Source organism: Arachis ipaensis, chromosome B6 (genome assembly GCF_059453495.1).
Source record: "Arachis ipaensis isolate K30076 ecotype BB chromosome B6, ASM5945349v1, whole genome shotgun sequence".
Lineage (NCBI taxonomy): Eukaryota > Viridiplantae > Streptophyta > Magnoliopsida > Fabales > Fabaceae > Arachis > Arachis ipaensis.
Window position 1 is genome coordinate 32,517,970 of NC_142441.1, and position 7,534 is coordinate 32,525,503.

General features: G+C 41.7%; 1 non-coding gene across 1 annotated transcript; it reads left to right on the forward strand.

Annotated features, from left to right (window-relative positions):
- The first annotated feature begins 4,152 nt into the window (after window positions 1-4,152).
- On the forward strand, window positions 4,153-4,259 carry LOC148555064 (small nucleolar RNA R71). The gene has a single exon (XR_015887773.1). It is a non-coding gene; the product is annotated as a small nucleolar RNA R71 (small nucleolar RNA).
- The last annotated feature ends 3,275 nt before the right edge of the window (window positions 4,260-7,534 follow it).

The following is a 7,534-nucleotide window of genomic DNA, read 5'->3' on the forward strand; positions in this document are numbered from 1 at the left end:
CAGAATCCTTTTTAGCTCTCTGTTAGATATCTCGGTTTGCCCACTTGTTTGGGGGTGGTAAGGTGTGGCAACCTTGTGTTTCACCCCATATCGTAAGAGAAGAGCTTCTGGTGGTCTGTTACAGAAATGGCTTCCTCCATCACTAATGAGTGCTCGTGGGACTCCGAACCGGCTAAAAATATTCTTTCTGAGGAAGTTTATGACCACCTTGTTATCATTTATTGGGGTTGCAATAGCCTCTACCCACTTGGAAACGTAATCCACTGCTACCAAGATATACTTGTTTGAATATGAGGTTGGGAATGGTCCCATGAAATCGATCCCCTATACATTAAACAGTTCCAGCTCTAAGATGAAATTCTGCGGCATCTCATTTCTTTTGGGTAGGTTGCCAGCTCTTTGGCATTCATTGCAGTTCTTTGCTACTTCCTTGGCATCCTTGAAAAGGGTGGGCCAAAAGAATCCACTCTGTAATACCTTGGTTGCAGTTCTTTCTCCTCCAAAGTGGCCTCCATAGCATGAGCCATGGCAGTTCCATAGGACCTCTCTTGCCTCTTCTTCTGAAACACATCTTCTCAGGATTCTATCTGAACACTTCTTGAAGAGATATGGCTCATCCCAGACAAAATATTTTGCATCATTGATGAGCTTTCTTTTTTTATGTTTGTTGATCTCTGGAGGTAAAGCCCCAGTTGCCTTGAAATTGGCAATGTTTGCAAACCAGGGTGCTTTGTGAACCGTCATTAACTGCTCATCTGGGAAACATGCATTCACACTTGTATTATGTGTTCCACCTTTGTCATGAGGGATTCTGGATAAGTGATCGGCTACCTTGTTCTCCACTCCTTTCTTGTCCCTAATCTCAATATTGAATTCCTACAACAATAAGATCCATCTTATCAGTCTTGGTTTTGATTCCTGCTTGGCAAACAAATATTTAAGTGATGTGTGGTCTGTGAAAACAATCACTTTGGCACCAATGAGGTATGATCTAAACTTGTCAAATGCAAAAACTATTGCCAGCAACTCCTTTTCAGTAGTGGTATAATTTCTTTGAGTGTCATTGAGGACTTTGCTGCCATAGTATATCACATGGACTAAGTTATCTTTCCTCTGCCCTAACACTGCCCCAACTACAAAATCAGATGCATCACACATCAGTTCAAATGGTAAGTTCCAGTCAAGTGGGGAAATAATAGGGGCATAGGACAGCCTCTTCTTTAAATTTTCGAATGCTAGCATGCATTTTTCATCAAAGACAAATGGTGTATCAGATACAAGGAGATTGCTTAAGGGCTTGGCTATCTTTGAAAAATCTTTAATAAACCTTCTGTAAAAGCCAGCATGCCCCAGAAAGCTCCTAATTGCCTTGACATCACTTGGTGGGGGTAATTTTTCAATAAGTTCCACCTTAGCTCTGTCTACCTCAATGCCTTGGTTAGAAATCTTATGGCCAAGAACTATTCCTCCTGTCACCATAAAGTGACATTTTTCCCAGTTCAAGACCAAATTAGTCTCTTGACATCTTTTTAATACCAGGGCCAAGTGATTTAGGCAATTAGGAAAAGAATCTCCGAATACTGAAAAGTCGTCCATAAAGACTTCAATGAATTTTTTATCATATCTGAGAAAATGGAGAGCATGCAGTGTTGGAAGGTTGTAGGTGCATTACATAGCCCAAATGGCATGCGCCTGTAGGCAAACACTCCATATGGGCAAGTGAATGAGGTTTTCTCTTAGTCTCTCGGATCAACCACTATTTGGTTATATCCTGAATAACCATCGAGAAAACAGTAATATGCATGTCCTGCACGTCTTTCCAACATCTAATCCATGAAAGGAAGGGGGAAATGATCTTTTCTTGTAGCTTCATTGAGTTTTCTGTAGTCTATGCACATCCGCCATCCTGTGACGGTCCTTGTAAGGATTAGTTCGTTCTTCTCGTTGGGGACTACAGTGATTCCTCCTTTTTTTGGGACAACTTGCACGGGGCTGACCCATGGGCTGTCTGAGATCGGGTAAATTACCCCTCCCTGCCATAACTTCATGACTTCTTTCTGTACCACTTCCTTCATGACTGGATTCAGCCTCTTTTGGGGTTGAATGGATAGTTTGGCATCCTCTTCCAACAGTATCTTGTGCATGCATATGGCCGAACTGATTCCCTTCAGGTCAGCGAGGGTCCATCCAATGGCATCCTTATGCTTTCGCAATACTTGGAGTAGTTCATCCTCTTGATCTTGGCTGAGGGCTGAGTTTATGATCACTGGGTAACTTTCATTCTCTCCTAAATACGCATATTTGAGAGTGGGTGGCAGTGCTTTGAGTTCAAGTTTGTGTGCTTCTTTTCTTTCATCCTCCTCCTTTGGTGCACCCTGAACATGAATCTCTGCTGTTGCAGCTTCTTCGCTAGATGCTGATTCCTCTTCTGTTAACCCTTCAAGTTCTTCTTCTTCAAAAATTTCTTGTACTGCATCTTCTAGTGAATCTAACCTCATACATTCTCCTAATGGTTCTTGTGGGTAGCTCATGGCCTTGAATACATTGAATATCATCTTCTCATTGTGTAATCTCAGGGTGAGTTTACCTTTTTGGACATCAATGATAGCTCCAGCAGTGGCCAAGAACGGTCTTCCCAGGATGATGGAGGCCTTGGCTTCCTCCTTCATGTCCAGCACTACAAAGTCTGCTGGGAAGATAAAATCTCCTACCTTCACTAGCAAATCCTCGACTATGCCATGAGGAAACTTGAACGATCGGTCTGCCAGTTGTAGGGCCATTTTTGTTGGCTTAGCCTCCTCAATCCTCATTTTTCTCATCATAGCTATTGACATCAGATTTATGCTGGCTCCTAAGTCACATAGAGCCTTCTCCACTGTGATTTCCCCTATAATGCAAGGGATCTGGAAGCTCCCAGGATCCTTCAATTTCTGGGGTAGCTTGTGCTGAATGATGGCACTACATTCTTCGGTTAGTATCACAGTCTCATTGTTCTTCCAGCTTCTCTTTTTGGTCATCAATTCCTTCAAGAACTTGGCATAGAGTGGCATTTACTCTATTACTTCAGCAAAGGGTATGTTGATTTGTAGTTTCTTGAAGATTTCCAAAAACCTTAAGAACTGGTTGCCGTCCCCTTTCTTCTTCAATTGCTGAGGATATGGAGCTTTTGGGACGTCTGACTTTAGCATTTCTCCTTTTTGCTGTGAACTGGGAATGGGAATTTGGACTTCATCTCGCTCTTTTTCCCTTTCATTTGAGTTCTTCTCTTGTGAATCCTTGGGAATTTCCTTCAATTCCTTCCCACTTCTGAGGGTGATAGCCTGACATTCCTCTCTTGGGTTTGGATCGATGTTGCTGCACAGGTCATGGCTGGGAATTTGCTTGAATAGGTAGCCAATTTGTGTCTCAAGTTTCTTGATGGCAGCATCTTGATTCTGCATATTAGAGCACACTTCCTCCCGGAACATTTTACTATCTTGAACTTCCTTGCATATACGTTCAAGTAGAGTCTCAATCCTTGAGAGTCTATCTTCAGATGTTGATGAGTTGGAGTTGGAGTGATGAGAAGGGCCATTTTGGCTTTGGTATGGATGTTGAGGTGTGTTGTTAGGTGGGTGCTGATATGATCTCTGTGTGGAATGTTGGTGAGCTGTATTGTTGTTGGGGTTGTGGCGTCTCTGATCTTGGCCTTGATCTTGTTGATTTCCCCACCCAAAGTTTGTGTGGTTCCTCCAACCAGGATTATAAGTTTTGGAATATCGATCATGGGTCTGCCTAGGTGAGTTTCCAATGTAGTTGGCTTGTTCCTGATCACCCTCTACCTCTGCATTTACTCCTTCTTGAGTTGCTGATGAGGTGGTGATTGCTGCTACTTGGTTCCTCTCTATCTTCTTGGTAAGGTCAGCCAGCTGCTTAGTAATCAGCTTGTTCTGGGCCAGCAGTACATCCACATTATTTAGCTCCACTACTCCTCTAGTGTTGCCTCTTTCAGAAGCATAGAAGTAGTCATTCTCGGCTACAGTCTCAATGACATCTATGGCTTCTTCAATGGTCTTCTTCTTGTTCAGAGATCTCCCAGATGAATGGTCTACTGCCTTCTTTGATTTGTAAGAAAGACCCTCATAGAAGATGTGTAACTGCACCCATTCATTGAACATATCTGGTGGGCACCTTCTTGTCAAGTCCTTAAACCTCTCCCATGCTTCATATAGAGTCTCACCATCTTGTTGCCTGAAGGTCTGTACCTCGGCTCTCAACCTGTTGATCCGTTAAGGAGGATAGAATCTCGCCAAGAATTTGTTCACCACATCTTCCCAGGTTGTTAAACTCTCCCTCGGGAAGGATTCCAGCCATTTGGATGCTTTGTCCTTGAGTGAGAAGGGAAACAAAAGCAGTCTATAGGTGTCGGGATGAACACCATTAGACTTCACAGTATCACATATCCTCAGGAATGTGGTTAGATGTTGATTGGGGTCTTCTTGGACACTTCCTCCGAATGAACAGTTGTTCTGAACAAGGGTGATGAGCTGTGGCTTTAGTTCGAAGTTATTGGCATGTATGGTTGGCTTTTGAATGCTACTTCCACAGTTTCCTGGGTTTGGATTGATGTAAGAGCCCAGAACTCTTCTCTCTTGCCCAGCATGATTTGCTGGACCTTCTCTGCCATGGTTGTGAGCCTCTTCTTCATGATGGTTCTCCATATCCTCATCCATGTCTGGTTCAAAGTACTCTTCCTCTTCCTCAGCACCAACAATTCTCTTTCCTCTTGCTCCCCTCCTTAGTCTAAGGAAGGTCCTCTTAGGTTCGAAATCGAAGGAAGTTGAAGCCCCGCTTCTTCTACCTGTCATACAACCAACAAGGCCAAAGCAAAAAGAAGATAGAGAGTATTCTTTGTTAAAAAAAATGCTGTTAGTGTGAGTGATGCAATATATCAAACAGTTAGTGGGTTAGTGAACTAAATTGTAACAACTACGATAACACCACTAACGGGTAGGGGTAAAGGGAAGGAAATAACTAAAACTGAAAGTAAATTACTCAAACAGAATTTAAATCAAACAAAAGAAAAATGCTCAATCTAGTTATCCACCAATTTAATCATTGTTGATACAAAATCAATCCCCGGCAACGGTGCCATAAACTTGATGCACGGAAACTTGTCTCTCAACAATTTTCCCTCGGCAAGTATACCGAATTGTCGTCAAGTAAAAACTCACAATAGAGTGAGGTCGAATCGCACAGGGATTGATTGGTCAAGCAACTTTAATTGGAGGAATGTTCTAGTTGAACTAAGCAGAATTTGATTTGAGAATTGCAGGAAATTAAATGGCGGAAAAGTAAATAACAAAAAGTGTAAATGCTGGAATTAAAGAGCAAAATGTAAATGGCGGAAAGTAAATTGCAGAATCTTAAATGGAGATTTGGGGAAATGAACATAAAAGTAAATGGCAGAAAGTAAAGAGAATGGGTAAGATTAGAAATGGGAGATTCATTGGGCTCAGGAGATGTTGTATTCTCCGGATCAAGTTCATCTTCATCTCTTCCTCAATCAATGCATTCATTGATCTCCTTGGCAATCTTAAGTGATTGAATTCCAATTTCTTGGTAATTCAATCTCTCAAATCTTGATCAATAGCCAATTCCTTGGTCTAATTGCTCATGAGAAGAGATGAAGAGTGGTCACTAATTATACCACATGTATTCCCAAATCAAAGTGTTGGTAGGATTATATGTCACTATATCCATCCAAACCCCAATTTGGTCCAACATGAGAAAGCATTTCTAGCATGATCTCTTCATTCCTCTTCCAAGGTTCCGAAGAGATCCAAGTATGAATAGCTTCTTTTCCAAGACAACTACCCAATTGGATGAAGATTGAAAGCTTTCTAGTAAAATCAAGAGAAAAGAACGAAGAAGAATAATGAAAACTATTATTGATCCATCAAATTACAATAGAGCTCCCTAACCCAATGAAAGGGGTTTAGTTGTTCATAGCTCTGGAAATGGAAAGCAAAGATGGAGAATACATTCTGAAAGTAAAACTAGAAGTTGCAAAGAAAGTAAAATTATACAGAGAGTAGTTCTCCCAATACCAAAAGCTCCCTCTCTAGTTCAAAACTACTCCTATATATACTACTCTTCTGATCTTCTAGTTGGCTCTTCAAGTCTTTGGATATAGGCCTTTGGATCTTAAGTTTGAAGCAGTTTGGAATCTTAAGTGGGCTCAACTTTACTTGCAGAGAAAGTGTGAAGTAGGCATGGACTTTAGCTAGGACGTTAGTGGCGTTAACGTTAAGTGAAAATGTGGGTTTGAGAACGTTAGTGACGACCACCTTTTTCACTAACGTTCCTAGCCCAAGATGGTTCACGTTAACTTCAACGTTAGTGGCACTAACGTGATCACTAACGTTGCCTCTTAGTCCATCGCAAGCGTTATTGGCGTTTACCTTTGCCAATAACGTTGTTCTTAGCTCCCCTTTTCTCACGTTAGAGTCCACGTTAGTATAACTAACGTGGCTCTTAACGTGGGCATGCCTTAGCCTCGAGAGCGTTAGTGACACTTACCTTTGTCACTAACGCTCCAAATGCCCCTTCTCACATTAGTGCGTCACGTTAATTGTCTTAACGTGGCCACTAACGTTGTGGTGATAGCCATCTCCAACGTTAGTGACAAAGGTGAGTGTCACTAACGTTGGCTCATCATTCCTTCCTCCATGTTAGCTTCCACGTTAATGCAATTAACATGGCAGCCAACGTGGCTCATAGTGGCTTGGTCCAACGTTAGTGACAAAGGTGAGTGTCACTAACGTTGGCGATTCCTTGCTCCTCCCACGTTAGAGTTCACGTTAATGTAGTTAACGTGACTCTTAACGTGGCCAATTGGGCTTAGTCCAACGTTAGTGACAAAGGTGAGTGTCACTAACGTTGGCATGGTCTTCCTTTCCATATTAGAGTTCACGTTAACTAAGTTAAGGTGACTCTTAACGTGGCTAATTGCCAATTTGGAGCGTTAGTGGTGTTCACTTTTACCACTAACGCTGGAGCTCCCTTTTTCTCCATGTTAACTACCACGTTAACTAACGTTAATGTAGTTAACGTGACAATTAACGTGGGCCATGATAGTCTCGAACGCGTTATTGGCAATCACTTTTCTCATTAACGTTGCAAGTTTATTCCCATTCCACGTTAGAAGTCACGTTAATTAGATTAATGTGGCTGCTAACGTGGCTCTTCCTTACTTCCTTTGTCCTGAAATCAAGCAAATAAAGTGCATCAAAGCTCTAATCCAAGTTATGAGACATGCATTATCCAATTTGTCATTCAATTCATGCATAATTCTCATAAAATCACATGAAATTCATAATGTTTGCTTGAATCAAGATGTAAGTGATTATCCACCCAAGACTTGCTTATTAACTAAGAAAATGCATGAAACTACCCTAAAACAGTAAAGAAAAGGTCAGTGAAACTGGCCAAAATGCCCTGGCATCACAACACCAAACTTAAAGCTTGCTTGTCCCTAAGCAAGTACTGAAAC